At 42.4% G+C, this 18,118-nt stretch overlaps 1 protein-coding gene across 3 annotated transcripts in view; it reads right to left on the minus strand.

The window, feature by feature from the left end:
* Positions 1–18,118, minus strand: part of LOC139532830 (nuclear receptor-interacting protein 1-like) — a 57,590-nt gene that overhangs the window by 23,811 nt on the left and 15,661 nt on the right. Inside the window, exon 2 of one of the 3 annotated variants that reach the window (XM_071330944.1) lies at positions 1,341–1,419. The exons of the other annotated variants lie outside the window; for them this stretch is intronic. The gene's annotated coding sequence lies outside the window, so the exon portion shown is untranslated. The remainder of the gene's footprint in view (positions 1–1,340; positions 1,420–18,118) is intronic. 3 annotated transcript variants of the gene reach the window in all.

Here is an 18,118-nt window from a genome sequence, read left to right on the forward strand (position 1 = left end):
AGAAGCTATTTTTGTTTCTTTATGACCATTTTCATTTAAAACAATCACAGTAAGGTGCTTACAGTAATTGTTACCTTAGAGAATGATAGAGGCCTCTAGTGGTCAAAAGGCAGTTTTAGCATGGCAGTGCCAATGAGGGCTTCCACCATTTTAATGTAGTCAACTGGGTGGGACTTCCAACTTCATTGGCTGATCTCTCCTGGTGACCCTATTAGATTCATGTCCAACTGGGTCATCAGGAGCGATCAGGCAATCGTGAAGATGAAAATGGACTACTTCAAAATGGAGATAGCTTCAATGCTGTCACAGACACCATAATGGCAAGGATACAATGATGAGTCCTCTTTTAGTGTTGCACAGTATACCAAAACATCGGTGCTTTGTTGATACTAGTACATAAAAAACGGTTTGGTACTGGAATTTGTGTTACTTTCAGTTCACCTGTCAAATGTGTCTCATGTCATATACGAATTGAGAGGATCGAGTCTGTCTAGTAATTTATCGGAATCTTTTCAAGTGGGCAGTAGCTAGCCAGGCTACGCTTGCACATGCAGCTGACACAGCGTGAGCCACCTTTGAGAAGCATGCAAGAGAGAGAAATGCAGACATAATGGCTTCTTCAAATGAAAACATACCTCCACACCCGCAGCTGCAGAAGCGAACTTTGGGACTACTTTGATTACAGAAGAGATGACGAGGGACAGCCCACCGAAACAACTAAGCAAAAGGTTACAAAGCAGCGCAGTGCAAGGGAAATTATTTGATATTGAGATAAAAATGGCTGCATCGAACCTTTAAGACATTTTCTGTACTATCCCTCCATCACCTGATTTATCACACTCAAATAGCTCTGTCTGTGTGTGTATTGCTGGCAACAACAACAGTTGGATAAGTAGTTATCCAAGCATCTCTGGGCTCTGAGGCGAGAGAGAATAAGACACTCATTACAGCCCTTAAAACGCCCTGTGCCCCTGTGATCAACAAGGTTCAAACCTGAGTCTCCTGCAGTGTATGCCAGAAGAGCGTAATAGGCCGCCATGCCAAAGCCTTGGCAGTGACCCATGGTGCCAATGCAACTGTTCAGGTCTCAGGCAAGGTTACTCATGATCACCAAACCAGCTCAGTCACACTCCCACTCCCACAAAACCCACTTTAGAACCAAATGTTGGGAAATTGAATGGTGGAGTGAGTTAAAGGTTGTTTCTCCTTGCTACTCAGTAGAAAGGGAAGGGAGTTGGTGGTTGGGTGATGTTTTTATATGCCCCCCCCCCCCCCCTCATTCTCCCTTGCTGTCACCCCTCCCCCTTCCTGTCTAATATCACAGGGCTGGCTCATATGACCTTGAGTGGCATCGTTGGCACGGCAAGAGAGAGAGCTGCAGCTGCCGCTGCCTCGCCTGCGGGCGTCCTTGAACTGGATCTGCAAGACAAAACAAACTTAAAAGACATCTCAGATCTCCTCTGTACCCCTCTCTCTTGTTCCCTCCATCTCTCCCTAGCTATTTTTTATTCAATCTGCGCTGCTCTTATCTGTCCCCACGGTGGGAAGAGATTTATCAAGACCTCCCGATCGGACCAAGATAGAGACAGAATATCAAAATGTCTGAACGGCCTGGTTGTGTGGATATATTTTTAAACCTCCCTCCAACTCCTCCTCCTCATTCTACTGGCTGGAGCACCAATGCCATTTCAGGAGAGGAGTGTTTTTGGAATACACCTGTGTGTGTGTGTATATATATATATATATATATATATATATATATATACAGTGGGGAGAACAAGTATTTGATACACTGCCGATTTTGAAGGTTTTCCTACTTACAAAGCATGTAGAGGTCTGTAATTTTTATCATAGGTACACTTCAACTGTGAGAGACGGAATCTAAAAATCACCAAAAAATTAAAAAAAATCCAGAAAATCACATTGTATGATTTTTAAGTAATTAATTTGCATTTTATTGCGTGACATTAGTATTTGATCACCTACCAACCAGTAAGAATTCCGGCTCTCACAGACCTGTTAGTTTTTCTTTTAGAAGCCCTCCTGTTCTCCACTCATTACCTGTATTAACTGCACCTGTTTGAACTTGTTACCTGTATAAAAGACACCTGTACACACACTCAATCAAACAGACTCCAATCTCTCCACAATGGCCAAGACCAGAGAGCTGTGTAAGGACATCAGGGATAAAATTGTAGACCTGCACAAGGCTGGGATGGGCTACAGGACAATAGGCAAGCAGCTTGGTGAGAAGGCAACAACTGTTGGCGCAATTATTAGAAAATGGAAGATGTTCAAGATGACGGTCAATCACCCTCGGTCTGGGGCTCCATGCAAGATCTCACCTCGTGGGGCATCAATGATCATAAGGAAGGTGAGGGATCAGCCCAGAACTACACGGCAGGACCTGGTCAATGACATGAAGAGAGCTGGGACCACAGTCTCAAAGAAAACCATTAGTAACACACTACGCTGTCATGGATTGAAATCCTGCAGCGCACGCAAGGTCCCCCTGCTCAAGCCAGCGCATGTCCAGGCCCGTCTGAAGTTTGCCAATGACCATCTGGATGATCCAGAGGAGGAATGGGAGAAGGTCATGTGGTCTGATGAGACAAAAATAGAGCTTTTTGGTCTAAACTCCACTCGCCGTGTTTGGAGGAAGAAGAAGGTTGAGTACAACCCCAAGAACACCCTCCCAACCGTGAAGCATGGAGGTGGAAACATAATTCTTTGGGGATGCTTTTCTGCAAAGGGGACAGGACGACTGCACCGTATTGAGGGGAGGATGGATGGGGCCATGTATCGCGAGATCTTGGCCAAAAACCTCCTTCCCTCAGTAAGAGCATTGAAGATGGGTCGTGGCTGGATCTTCCAGCATGACAACGACCCGAAACACACAGCCAGGGCAACTAAGGAGTGGCTCCGTAAGAAGCATCTCAAGGTCCTGGAGTGGCCTAGCCAGTCTCCAGACCTGAACCCAATAGAAAATCTTTGGAGGGAGCTGAACGTCCGTATTGCCCAGCGACAGCCCCGAAACCTGAAGGATCTGGAGAAGGTATGTATGGAGGAGTGGGCCAAAATCCCTGCTGCAGTGTGTGCAAACCTGGTCAATAACTACAGGAAACGTATGATCTTTGTAATTGCAAACAAAGGTTTCTGTACCAAATATTAAGTTCTGCTTTTCTGATGTATCAAATACTTATGTCACGCAATAAAATGCAAATTAATTACTTAAAAATCATACAATGTGATTTTCTGGATTTTTGTTTTACATTCCGTTTCTCACAGTTGAAGTGTACCTATGATAAAAATTACAGACCTCTACATGCTTTGTAAATAGGAAAACCTTCAAAATCGGCAGTGTATCAAATACTTGTTCTCCCCACTGTATGTGTGTGTGTGTGTGTGTGTGTGTGTGTGTGTGTGTGTGTGTGTGTGTGTGTGTGTGTGTGTGTGTGTGTGTGTGTGTGTGTGTGTGTGTGTGTGTGTGTGTGTGTGTGTGTGTGTGTGTGTGTGCAGTAAGATAACTAGCTGGCTGGTTGACCCAGGACAGAGCAGGGGTCCACTTGAGGTGTTATTTACCCAGCTAACAATTCTAGGGAGAGAGAACATTTTTGTAATGTTACCCATAACATTCCCCTAATGTTTGAGTGTCTAGTTTTGTGTTAGTTAGGGGAACATTCTATCCACTGAGGGTTACTAGAATATATCATCAACATCACACGAAACATACATGTTCTCAAAATATAAGGTTAAGGTTCTAGACTTTTCATGAGAACATTGCAAGAACATTCCTATGTCCAGTTTTCTGAGGGTTCTGCTTGCCTGAGCTAGAATACCTCATGATAAACTGTAGACCACACTATTAACCAAGAGTTGTCATCTGTATTTTTCGTAGCTGTCAAGTTACCAACACAAACCGAAGCTGGCACTAAGACCGCACTAAACGAGCTGTATAGGGCCATAAGCAAACAAAAAAATGCTCACCCAGAGGCGGCGCTCCTAGTGGCAGGTGAGTTTAATGCAGGAAAACTGAACTCTGTTTTACCTAATTGCTACCAGCATATCATCTGTGCAACTAGAGGTGAAATAACTCTATATCACCCTTACTCCACACACAGAGATGCATATAGCTTAGCATACTTAGCGGATGCTAAGCTACAGGAGTGTTTCGCTAGCACAGACTGGTAATATGTTCTGGGATTCATCCGATGGCATTGAGGAGTTTATCACATCAGTCACCGGCTTCATTAATAAATGCATCGGCGACATCATCCCCACAGTGACCGTACGTGCATATCCCAACCAGAAGCCCTGGATTACAGGAAACATCCGCACTGAGCTAAAGCTGCTGCTATCAAGGAGTGGGACACTAATCCGGATGTTTATAAGAAATCCCGCTACACCCTCCGACGAACCATCAAACAGACAAAGCGTCAATACAGGACTAAGATCACATCCTACTACACTGGCTCTGACGCTCATCGGATGTGGCAGGGCTTGCAAACTATCATGGATTACAAAGGGAAACCCAGCAGCTAACTGTCCAGTGAAGGGAGCCTACCAGATGAGCTAAATACCTTCTATGCTCGCCCTAAGGCTAACAACACTGACCCATGCATGAGAACACCAGCTGTTCCCGGACGACTGTGTGATCACGCTCTCCATAGCCAATGTGAGTCAGACCATTAAACAGGTTAACATTCACAAGGCTGCAGGTCCAAAGGGATTACTAGGACCCATACTCAGAGCATGCTCTGACCAGCTGGCAAGTGTCTTCACTGCCATTTTCAACCTCTCCCTGACCCAGTCTGTAATACCTACATGTTTCAAGCAGACCATCATTGTCCCTGTGCCCAAGAACGCCAAGGCAACCTGTCTAAATGACAGGTCTAAATCCCCCCGTAGCACTCACATCTGTAGCCACAAAATTTTCCGAAAGGCTGGTCATGGCTCACATCAACACCATCATCCCAGATACCCTGGCGCCACTCCAAGTCGCATACCGCCACAACAGATCCACAGATGATCCACACTGCCCTTTACCCCCTGGACAAAATGAACACCTACATGATAATGCTGTTCATTGACTACACCTCAGCATTCTACACCATAGTGCCCTCCAAGCTTATCACTAAGCTAAGGACCTTGGGATTAAACACCTCCCTTTGCATATGGATCCTGGACTTCCTGACGGGCCGCCCCCAGGTGGTGAAGGTAGCAACAACACATTTGCCACACTGACCCTCAACATGGGGGCCCCTCAGGGGTGTGTGCCTAGTCCCCTCCTGTACTCCTTGTTCACCCACAACTGCGTGGCAGCACACGACTCCAACACCATCATTAAGTTTACAGACGACACAACGGTGGTAGGCCTGACACTGCCGACGATGAGATGACCTAAAGGGAGGAGGTCAGAGACCTCGGCGTTGCAATCTACTGCAGAGATAGCCTGCAGAGTTCTGTCTTACTATCCAGGTCTGTGCCCAAACAATTTGAGCTTCGACTTTTCAAAATCCACCTTTCCTGTAACAAGTCTCTCACCATTGCCGCTTGCTATAGACCACCTTCTGCCCCTAGCTGTGCACTGGACACCATATGTGAATTGATTGCCCACCCATCTATCTTCAGAGCCCGTGCTGTTAGGTGACCCAAACTGGGACATGCTTAACACACCGGCCATCCTACAATCTAAGCTTGATGCCCTTAATCTCACACAAATTATCAATGAACCTACCAGGTGCAACCCCAAATCCGTAAACACGGGCACCCTCATAGATATCATCCTAACCAACCTGCCCTCCAAATACACCTCTGCTGTCTTCAACCAGGATCTCAGCGATCACTGCCTCATTGGCTGCGTCCGCAATGGGTCTGCGGTCAAACGACCACCACTCATCTCTGTCAAACGCTCCCTAAAACACTTTAGCGAGCAGGCCTTTCTAATCGACCTGGCCCAGGTATCCTGGAAGGATATTGACCTCATTCCATCAGTAGAGGATGCCTGGTTATTCTTTAAAAGTCCTTTCCTCACAATCTTAAATAAGCATGCCCCATTCAAAAAATGTAGAACCAGGAACAGATACAGCCCTTGGTTCACTCCAGACCTGACTGCCCTTGACCAGTACAAAAACATCCTGTGGTGTACTACATTTACATCGAATAGCCCCCGCGATATGCAACTTTTCAGAGAAGTTAGGAACCAATATACACAGGCAGTTAGGAAAGCTAAGGCTAGCTTTTTCAAACAGAAATTTGCATAGCACAAACTCAAAAAAGTCCATGGAGAATAAGAGCACCTCCTCCCAGCTGCCCACTGCACTGAGGCTAGAAAACACTGTCACCACCGATAAATCTGCGATAATTGAGAATTTCAATAAGCATTTTTCTACATCTGGCCATGCTTTCCACCTGGCTACCCCTACCCCGGTAAACAGCCCTGCACCCCCCACAGAAACTTGCACAAGCCTCCCCCATTTCTCCTTCACCTAAATCCAGATAGCTGATGTTCTGAAAGAGCTGCAAAATATGGACCCCTACAAATCAGCCGGGCTAGACAATCTGGACCCTCTCTTTCTAAAATTATCTGCCGAAATTGTAGCAAACCCTATTACTAGCCTATTCAATCTCTCTTTCGTATCGCCTGCGATCCCCAAAGATCGGAAAGCTGCCGCGGTCATCCCCCTCGTCAAAGGGGGAGACACTCTAGACCCAAACTGCTAGAGACCTATATCTATCCTACTATGCCTTTCTAAGGTCTTCGAAAGCCAAGTTAACAAACAGATCACCGACCATTTCAAATCCCACGTACTTTCTCCGCTATGCAATCTGGTTTCCGAGCTGGCCATGGGTGCACCTCAGCCACGCTCAAGGTCCTAAACGATATCATAACCGCCATCGATAAGAGACAATACTGTGCAGCTGTATTCATCGACCTGGCCAAGGCTTTTGACTCTGTCAATCACTACATTCTTATCGGCAGACTCAACAGCCTTGATTTCTCAAATGACTGCCTCGCCTGGTTCACCAACTACTTCTCAGACACAGTTCAGTGTGTCAAATCAGAGGGCCTGTTGTCCGGACCTCTGGCAGTCTCTATGGGGGTGCCACAGGGTTCAACCCTCGGGCCAACTCTTTTCTCTGTATACATCAAGGATGTCGCACTTGCTGCTGGTGATTCTCTGATCCACCTCTACGCAGACGACACCATTCTGTATACTTCTGGCCCTTATTTGGACACTGTGTTAACCAACCTCCAGACAAGCTTCAATGCCATACAACTCTCATTCTGTGGCCTCCAACTGCTCTTAAATGCAAGTAAAACTAAATGCATGCTCTTCAACCGATTGCTGCCCACACCTGCCCGCCCGTCCAGCATCACTACTCTGGACTAGAGGTCGACCGATTAATCGGAATGGCCGATTAATTAGGGCCAATTTTAAGTTTTCATAACAATCGGTAATCTGTATTTTTTTCTACACCTTTATTTAAATTTTCTTTTTTCTTTTTTTTACCCCCTTTTCTCCCCAATTTCGTGGTATCCAATTGTTAGTAATTACGATCTTGTCTCTTCGCTACAACTCCCGTACGGGCTCGGGAGAGATGAAGGTTGAAAGCCATGCGTCCTCCGAAACACAACCCAACCAAGCCGCACTGCTTCTTAACACAGCGCGCCTCCAACCCGGAAGCCAGCCGCACCAATGTGTCGGAGGAAACACCGTGCACCTGGCTCCCTTGGTTAGCGCGCACTGCGCCCGGCCCGCCACAGAAGTCGCTGGTGCGCGATGAGACAAGGATATCCCTACCGGCCAAACCCTCCCTAACCACGCGAGGCCAATTGAGCGTCGCCCCACGGACCTCCCGGTCGCGACAGAGCCTGGGCGCGAACCCAGAGTCTCTGGTGGTGCAGCTAGCGCTGCGATGCAGTGCCCTAGACCACTGCACCACCCGGGAGGCCTTCTACACCTTTATTTAACTAGGCAAGTCAGTTAAGAACAAATTCTTATTTTCAATGACGGACTAGGAACGGTGGGTTAACTTCTTGAGGGCAGGGGGCAGCATTTTCACTTTCGGAAAAATAGCATGCCAAAATTCAACTGCTTGCTACTCATCCCCAGAATATAAGATATGCATATTATTAGTAGATTTGGATAGAAAACACTCTGAAGTTTCTAAAACTGTTTGAATCATGTCTGTGAGAATAACAGAACTTATGTAGCAGGCAAAACCCTGAGGACAAACCATTCAGAATTTGTATTTTTTTGATGTCACTGTCTTTTCAATGAGATTTCTTAGAGACACCAGATTTCTAATGGACTTGCTTGCAGTTCCTACCGCTTCCACTGGATGTCACCAGTCCTTGGAAATCGGTTGAGGTTATTCCTTTGTGTAGTGAAGAAGTAGGGCTATCGTAAATTTTTTGAGAAGAGGCACGTTACGAAAAAAGTTGCGTCAGTTTGTTTTCTTTTTGTATTGAACACGTATTTACATATAACTTTTGATATATTTTGTAGTGACTTGGCGAAAGTTGGAAGCTGTGTTTTTCTGGATGAACCGGTCCAAATAAATTGACATTTTGGATATATATCGACGGAATTTATCGAACAAAAGGACCATTTGTGATGTTTCTGGGACATATTGGAGTGCCAACAAAAGAATTTCGTCAAAGGTAAGGCATGATTTATATTTTATTTCTGTGTTTTGTGTCGTGCTTGCAGTGTTGAATTATGCTACTCTCTTTGTTTACTGTTGTGCTATCATCAGATAATAGCATCTTATGCTTTCGCCGAAAAGCCTTTTTGAAATCTGACATGTTGGCTGGATTCACAACGAGTGTAGCTTTAATTTGGTATCTTACATGTGTGATTTAATGAAAGTTTGATTTTTATATCATGTTATTTGAATATGGCGCGCTGTATTTTCCCTGGCTATTGGCCGGTGGGACGTTTGCGCCCCAGAGAGGTTAACTGCCTAGTTCAGGGGCAGAACGACAGATTTTTACCTTGTCAGCTCGGGGATTTGTTTTTGTAACCGTCCAGTTACTAGTCCAACGCTCTAACCACCTGCCTTACATTGCACTCCACGAGGAGCCTGCGTGGCAGGCTGACTAGCTGTTACGCGAGGGCAGCAAGAAGCCAAGGTAAGTTGCTAGCTAGCATTAAACTTATCTTTGTCACGCCCTGACCATAGAGAGCCATTGTTTCTCTATGGTATAGTAGGTTAGGGCGTGGCTGGGGTGTTCTTGTCTATTATTTCTATGTGGTGTTCTAGTTTATTATTTCTATGTGGCGTTCTAGTTTTCATATTTCTATGTTGGTGTGCTTGATATGGTTCCCAATTAGAGGCAGCTGGTAATAGTTGTCTCTAATTGGGGATTATATTTAGGTAGCCTTTTTTCCACCTGTGTTTTGTGGGATATTGAATTGTGTATTTTGAGTAAGTGTATGTAGCACCTCTGTAGTCGCGGTTCGTTGTTCATTTATTGCTTATTGTTTTTGTTAAGTTTCACTATTAATAAATTATGTGGAACTGTAATCACGCTGTGCCTTGGTCCGTTTCTACAAACGATCGTGACAATCTTATAAAAAACTATCTTAACATAAACACTAGTTAACTACACATGGTTGATGATATTACTAGTTTATCTAGCGTGTCCTGCGTTGCATATAATCGATGCGGTGCCTGTTCATTTCTCATCGAATCACAGCCTACTTCGCCAAACGAGTGATGATTTAACAAGCACATTCACGAAAAAAGCACTGTCGTTGCACCAATGTGTACCTAACCATAAACATCAATGCCTTTCTTTAAAATCAATACACAAGTATATATTTTTAAACCTGCATATTTGGTTAATATTGCCTAACATGAATTTCTTATAACTAGGGAAAATTGTGTCACTTCTCGTGCGTTCCGTGCAAGCAGTCAGGGTATATGCAGCAGTTTGGGCCGCCAGGCTCGTTGCGAACTGTGTGAAGTTCATTTATTCCAAACAAAGACTGTAATTCATTTGCCAGAATTGTACATAATTATGACACAACACTGAAGGTTGTACAATGTAACAGCAATATTTAGACTTAGGGATGCCATCCGCTAGATAAAATACAGAACGGTTCCGTATTTCACTGAAAGAATAAACGTTTTGTTTTCAAAAGGATAGTTTCCGGATTCAACCATATTAATGACCAAAGGCTCATATTTCTGTGTGTTATTATGTTATAATTAAGTCTATGATTTGATATTTGATAGAGCAGTCTGACTGAGCGGTGGTAGGCAGGAGCAGGCTCACAAGCATTCATTCAAACAGCACTTTTGTGCGTTAGCCAGCAGCTCTTCACTGTGCTTAAAGCATTGAGCTGTTTATGACTTCAAGCCTATCAACTCCCGAGATTAGGCTGGTGTAACCGATGTGAAATGGATAGCTAGTTAGTGGGGTGCGCGCTAATAGCGTTTCAAACGTCACTCGCTCTGAGACTTGGAGTAGTTGTTCCCCTTGCTCTGCAAGGGCCGCGGCTTTTGTGGAGCGATGGGTAACGATGCTTCGAGGCTGGCTGTTGTCGATGTGTTCCTGGTTGGAGCCCAGGTAGGGGCGAGGAGATTGACGGAAGCTATACTGTTACACTGGCAATACCAAAATGCCTATAAGAACATCCAATGGTCAAAGGTATATGAAATACAAATGGTATAGAGAGAAATAGTCCTATAATTCCTATAATAACCTCAACCTAAAACTTCGTACCTGGGAATATTGAAGACTCATGTTAAAAGGAACCACCAGCTTTCATATGTTCTCATGTTCTGAGCAAGGAACTTAAACGTTAGCTTTTTTACAAGGCACATATTGTACTTTTACTTTCTCCTCCAACACTTTGTTTTTGCATTATTTAAACCAAATTGAACACGTTTCATAATTTATTTGAGGGTAAATTGATTTGATTGATGAATTATATTAAGTTAAAATAAAAGTGTTCATTCAGTATTGTTGTAATTGTCATTATTACAAATAAATAAAAAATTAGGCCGATTATTCGGTATCGGCTTTTTTTGGGTCCTCCAATAATCGGTATCGGTATCGGCGTTGAAAAATCATAATCGGTTGACCTCTACTCTGGATGGTTCTGACTTAGAATATGTGGACAACTACAAATACCTAGGTGTCTGGTTAGACTGTAAACTCTCCTTCCAGACTCACATTAGGCATCTCCAATCCAAAATTAAATCTAGAATCGGCTTCCTATTTCGCAACAAAGCATCCTTCACTCATGCTGCCAAACATACCCTTGTAAAACTGACTATCCTACCGATCCTTGACTTCGGCGATGTCATTTACAAAATAGCTTCCAACACTCTACTCAACAAATTGGATGCAGTCTATCACAGTGCTATCCGTTTTGTCACCAAAGCCCCATATACTACCCACCACTGCAACCTGTATGCTCTTGTTGGCTGGCCCTCGCTTCAGATTCGTCGCCAAACCCACTGGCTCCAGGTCATCTATAAGTCTTTGCTAGGTAAACCCCGCCTTATCTCAGCTCACTGGTAACCATAGCAGCACCCACCCGTAGCACGCTGTGATGGCCCTGAATTTTTCTGAACCGTCTCAGTGCTTCTCCTTCCAATAGGGCGCATCCCCTTTAATTCCCAATTAAATAGCCAGCATCAGCTGGGCAAAGGTGAGGTTGTGATTGAGACATGAATGAAGCTGTGTTCAACCTTCAGTTCCTGAAGCTTCGCTATTCTGTTTGTTTTGTTGCCTTAAAGTGTGTTTTGTAGCCTAATAGCTAGTTTACACTGTGATTTATGTAGTTAGTTGTGAGGACGTATTAGTCTTTGATACGCTTTATAGTTGTGTTGTAAAAATAAGTGTTATTTTGAGTGTATGATTAATACCGGGTTTACACTACGGACAAACATTGCGTGACTGAGGTCACCTGAGTCCCTGAACTTCTTTACCGGGCTGGACTCTTTTTATGCCCGAGGTACAGGACATTTCTGGAGGAACAGGAGCGCATTATTTGTTATATTGTTATGTGTGTGTGATCATTTGTTGTTAATACAACCCCGCAAAAGAATACACTTGTTTTTGAAGTTCTTTCCAATGTTTTAAGGGTTTATGAAAAGTATTTCCATCCTGACTTTTACATAAGTCCTTTGTATTGGTGTAGACTTGACGGACCAGATGGGACTCATTCCCTCCCAAACAAAAAGGAGAAATCAATGTTTTCTCTGGTAGGCACAACCTACCTGGCACCCCTATAAATAACCTCAAGTCAAAACCGTTACAACGCGCTCAAGCAGGTATATTTCACTGGTCACCCCCAAAGCCAATTCCTCATTCGGCCGCCTTTCCTTACAGTTCTCTGCTGCCAATGACTGGAACGAACTGCAAAAATCACTGAAGCTGGAGACTCATATCTCCCTCACTAGCTTTAAGCACCAGCTGCCAGAGCAGCTCACAGATCACTCTAACTGTACATAGCCCATCCAACTACCTCATCCCCATACTGTTATTTCTTTTATTTATTTTGCTCCTTTGCACCCCAGTTTCTCTACTTGCACACTTATCTTCTGCATATCTATCACTCCAGTGTTTAATTGCTATATTGTAATTATTTTGCCACTATGGCCTATTTATTGCCTTACCTCCCTTATCCTACCTCATTTGCACACACTGTATATAGACTTTTTCTATTGTATTATTGACTGTATGTTTGTTTATTCCATGTGTAACTCTGTGTTGTTGTCACGTGCTGGCCTTAGTTACTTTTTTATGTCTCTATTTTGGGGTGGGCATTCTATGTTTTGTTCTATGTTTTGTATTTCTGTGTTTGGCCTGGTATGGTTCCCAATCAGAGGCAGCTGTCAATCGTTGTCTCTGATTGAGAACCATACTTAGGTAGCCTTTTCCCACCTGTGTTTGTGGGTAGTTGTTTCCTGTTTTGTGTTGTGTCACCTGATAGGACTGTTTCGTTTTTTCGTTGTTTCACCTTTGTTATTTTGTATTCAGTGTTCAGTTTAATAAATTTAACATGGACACGTACCAGGCTGCATTTTGGTCTGATCCTTCCTATTCCTCATCAGACGAGGACGACGATCGTTACAGTTGTTGTATGTGTCGCACTGTTTTGCTTTATCTTTGCCAGGTCGCAGTTGTAAATGAGAACTTATTCTCAACTAGCCTACCTGGTTAAATTAAGGTGAAATAATTTTTTTTTTTTAAAGTGGTACTGATGCAACAAATCTGGAACCAACAGGACCCTGAGCAACTTCTACCCCCAAGCCATAAGACTGCTAAATAGTTAGCCAGGGTAGCTATTGGTTAACTATTTAAAGTGGAACTGACAGTGTTTTAGCCACATGAAATCTTATTAAAATATGTTCATATACACCCCCAGAAAGAATAGGACACCTTATTTTACATTTTCTGAAGGAAGGCCTTAGATATGGTAATTTTTCATGAATTCATAGAATGTTTGGGAATGACGTATAGTCAGACATTTGTGACAATTCTATATCAATATAGAGTGGGAAATCGGCCGTGCGTTTGGACAATTAATAGACACTGCAGTAAATAAAACCTAATAAAAATATCTGTCTCATCCAGGACCGGAGTCTACACAGAACGCTGCACCATAGCAACTCAGAGCAATTTGCCTTTATGCAAATAAGCCACACGGGACTGCCATCATTCACTTTGGAGTGTGTTTACAGAAAGTAGCAACAGCGTGAATTTAGATCATTCGCCAAAAGCCACAAAATACATCTGAATGCATCCCGAATGGGTGGAGGCAGCAAACAATGTTCCAGGCCAGCTGTGATTTACAACCTGATGGCAATATTTTTGGACTATTGGTGATTTAATATTAATCATGGATTGAACTGCATCCATCTATTCTGCCAACAAGGCTTTGTTGTACGTCATTACATTATGAGTCAAATAGAACTTATTTTTAAAACCTCTTATGAAGTTGGGTTTGTAGAATAAAATGGGAATTTGATATTATGATTGTCTGTTTGTTTCATATATTACAAAGTAATTAAACCGCTGTCAGTTCCACTTTAACTATTTACGTTGACCCTTTTTGCACTAACTATTTTGACTCATCACATACGCTGCTGTTAATGTTTATTATCTATCTTGTTGCCTAGTCACTTTATCCCTACCTATATGTACATACCTACCTCAATTACATCGTACCCCTGCACATCGACTCAGTGCTGGTACCCCGTTTCTATAGCAAAGTTATCATTAACCATTGTGTATTTATTCCTTGTGTTATTATTTTTCAATTTTTCGATCATTTATCTTTTTTCCTGCATTGTTGGGAAGTAAGCAATTCACTGTTAGTCTACACCTGTTGTTTACGTAGCATGTGACATATTCATTTAATTTGATTTGATTTGATATTCCAACAACACCTCACTAAACATACACAGAACATGGTTGCCATGTTCTCAGAATATAAGATATTAATGCTCTTGACACGTTTCATGGGAACTTTGCAAGAACATTTCTGTGTATCAGTTGTCAGGGCGTCGCCTGATGGTGCCAAGGAAACGTTCCCCCCCCAAAATTTGTTACATTACACATCATGCCCTGTTACTGTTGCCAAGCCCATCAACGCCCTGATTGGTGAACCACTGATCCACTGATTCCCAGCTCTTTTTGTCTGTTGCCAAAGTTAGGGATACTCACACACACACACACACACACACACAGTGCTTTTAACATACAGGCTTTTCAACTTATTTGACACCCTTAGACATACTGTACACTGAGTGTACAAAACATTAGGAACACTAGGAATTTTCCCGGAGATTTTCAATGGGAAGTTAGGCCCAGGAATTTGGGGAATTTAGCTTAAATTCATCAAAAAAGTTAGCTTATAACAGTGAAACTTTTTTTGTGGGATACACATAAGGCAATTCTAGGTCTTGTGGCATATTTTGGTTAAACTATCCCCAATTCAATGGAATTGCAACCCTCTGCATGCACAGTGCACTCTTCCATCACATGTGCAGCTGATTCTCAAGATCTTGTACACTAATGAGATGCTATTGAGCCCACACTACTATATGTGTCTGAACCAAGGACTACATGCTTTCTGGTAAGTTTGTATTACAATACTGGGTGGGGTGAATATATTTTATATGACATACATGTTTTTTTGTTAACTAGTAAATAGTAGCCTACAGCAAAGTGTGTTTAAATCATTTCTAACTTGTTAACAATTTCTGCTAGTTAGTTTTTGCTACCATGTGGGTTTTAGCTTACTTGAGCCTGCTAACTGAGGAGTGTTAATCCACCTGTTTCCATACATGTTTCATTTTAAAACATTTATTACAAAGGAGTTGTTTAATCTAACTGCTTAACTATTTATTTGTACATGGAATTGTATTTGTTTTACTGATTTTTTTCTTCTAATCTTTACAGGAAAATGCCACAGGCACGTAGAAGGAAAAGCTGTGTACATTTGCAAATACTGTGCCAAATCATATGTGAAGAATGTAACAAAGATGCAGAATCATCTGGCCAAGTGCATAAAGTTCCCTCAGGGCTCACAACAAGAAACCTCTGACAAAAGTCCCTCTACTTCTATTTGAGGTGAAAATGATGAATCAGACACCTTATCGATAGCAACAGCTCATGGTCCTCCTGGAATCAGAAGTTTTTTTGACTCAATGGAGGAACGTAGTCAGAGAAATGCAGATGAATGTCTTGATCGAGCTGTGTATGCAACTGGTTCACCTCTGATGCTCACAGGCAATGTGTATCGGAAGAGATTTCTGAATGTTCTTCGCCCAGCATACACCCCTCCAACCAGACATGCTTTATCTACTAATTTGCTGGATGCAGAGTTCAACAGAGTTCAAGTGAAGGTCAAGCAAATCATAGAGAAAGCAGACTGTATTGTAATCATCTCTGATGGGTGGTTGAATGTTCGTGGGCAAGGAATAATTAACTACATCATATCCACCCCTCAACCAGTATTCTACAAGAGCACAGACACAAGGGACAACAGACACACCGGTCTCTACATTGCAGATGAGCTGAAGGCTCATTCAATATTCCCTTTTGTTGTTCAGTGAAATCATCCCATGTGAAGAGTCAACTCATTTAATTCAAGTTAAATTCTGAACATTTTTTTATTTTTTTCTATTGGAAGGATTTAATCATTTGCAATTATGTCTACTTATGATAAGGTAAAAGGGTTTATGTTTCTGTCGCCATATGATATGGTAAATATATCCAATGCAAAAAACATCTACATTTAAATGGTATTAATATTAATTTGCTTATATTTCCGTTAATTCCCATATATTCCCGTTACTTCCCACGGAAAGTTTCCACCTCTGAATATTCCCCAAAATGTGCAACTCTATCCCTTATTGATGTCACTTGTGTGTATGCATTGAATTTTTCAATGCATGCACGCACTCCTATTAAATAATATTCATTCACCTGTATAATAGGTGCAATAGAGATTTATCATTCAAATAAATTATTACCATTATATTGTTCTGTAGTTAGATTGGTAAAAACAAAGTCATGGACTTAAAGTGGATTTAACAAGTGACATCAATAAGGGATTATACCTTTCACCTGCATTCACCTGGTCAGTCTATGTCATGGAAAGAGGAGGTGTTCCTAATATTTTGTACACTCAGTGTACAGTATATCTAAGGGTGTCAAATAAGTAAGTTGATAAACACTGTATGTTAAGCTTGTTTTAGCTGATTTCATGGGGCTACAAATGACAAACAATTCCTTCCATTTAGGACTTATTTTATTGGCAACTGTTAGGAGAAAATATTATTTTATTGTACAACAACATTTACATAGAAGCAAGCTCTTCTTTTATAAAAGTGTGCGCTCTCTCTTTTATAAAATAACAGATAACAGATTTTTACCTTGTCAGCTCAGGGATTTGATCTTGCAACCTTTTGGTTGCAAGATCCAACGCTCTAACCACTAGGCTACCTGCTGCCCCCACATGAATGAATATCTTATGATCTGAGAACATGGCAACCAAGTTCTGGATACGTTCTATTTTACATTAAGGGAATAGTCTCTTGGAAACATTACTTGCACATCACAGGAACATTCCTATGAAAACCTTGACCTAATGACACTCTTAAGGGAACGTTCTCTAAAGTTGTGGGAACATTTGTTGTTAGCTGGGTACCAACCAGGAAATCCCAGACTGTTTTCCCCCCTTCACTTCCGGACTGTTGGCACAAGGATTCTGTACTGGTTCTCCCAACAAACATCCCATTGCTCTCTCTTTTAGATATCTGACAGCTTTGTGTTGAATCATCAGCTGAAGAGGTTGCCTCTCTAACTAACTTAGAAAGGGGAGAAGCCTCTAAACAGTTGGCAGTCGATATGAACAGGCTAACCATGGTGACTGGCAGGTCATGGTGAAGAAATGTGACATTTACATGGGTAAACAACACCATGGTAGGGATGGGGATTTTAAATAATTTCACTATTAGAATAGTATCATACATTTTTGGCGGGTATCCGGATATTGAGCACTGCTGTGCGAGGGTGAGGCTGAGGCTTGCGCTCTATTAGTGCAGCTGGGGAGGTGCCAGTGAGATGGGAGCGAGCAGAGGGAGGCAGACAGCCAAGACTACCTAACTTGTAACAGCCACTATGTTATTTATCATACCATATAACAGTGCCTATCTTGACTGGAGTAGCCAAGAGAAGCTTGCTAGCTAGGCTAATTGAGGCCATATTTTGTTGGTTGCTAATTGTAGCCTACTCCTTCAGCTAACTTTTAATTCTGTAATGTTATTCCATCTGGCATTGCGTTAGTGAACTCTCACTACACTTGCTACAAATTGAGCCGCTTTGATTGGCCAACATAAACAACAAGCTTCACACATGAAGACTACCAGACACCTACCAGTCTTTTTTATGGGGGGCACAAGTGATAAAAACTACATTGGAAAGTTTTATTTTTTAAATTGATCATGGTATATCCTTGTATGTAATTACGTCACATGAATATTTTATTTTAATTTACAAAAAGTATTTTCAGTGTTAAAATAAGCCTATACATTTTTTGGGCCGCAAAAATGAATACTCACACTAGTATTGGGGCGGCAG

The sequence above is a fragment of the Salvelinus alpinus genome, chromosome 1, assembly GCF_045679555.1.
Source record: "Salvelinus alpinus chromosome 1, SLU_Salpinus.1, whole genome shotgun sequence".
In the NCBI taxonomy this organism is placed as follows: Eukaryota; Metazoa; Chordata; class Actinopteri; order Salmoniformes; family Salmonidae; genus Salvelinus; species Salvelinus alpinus.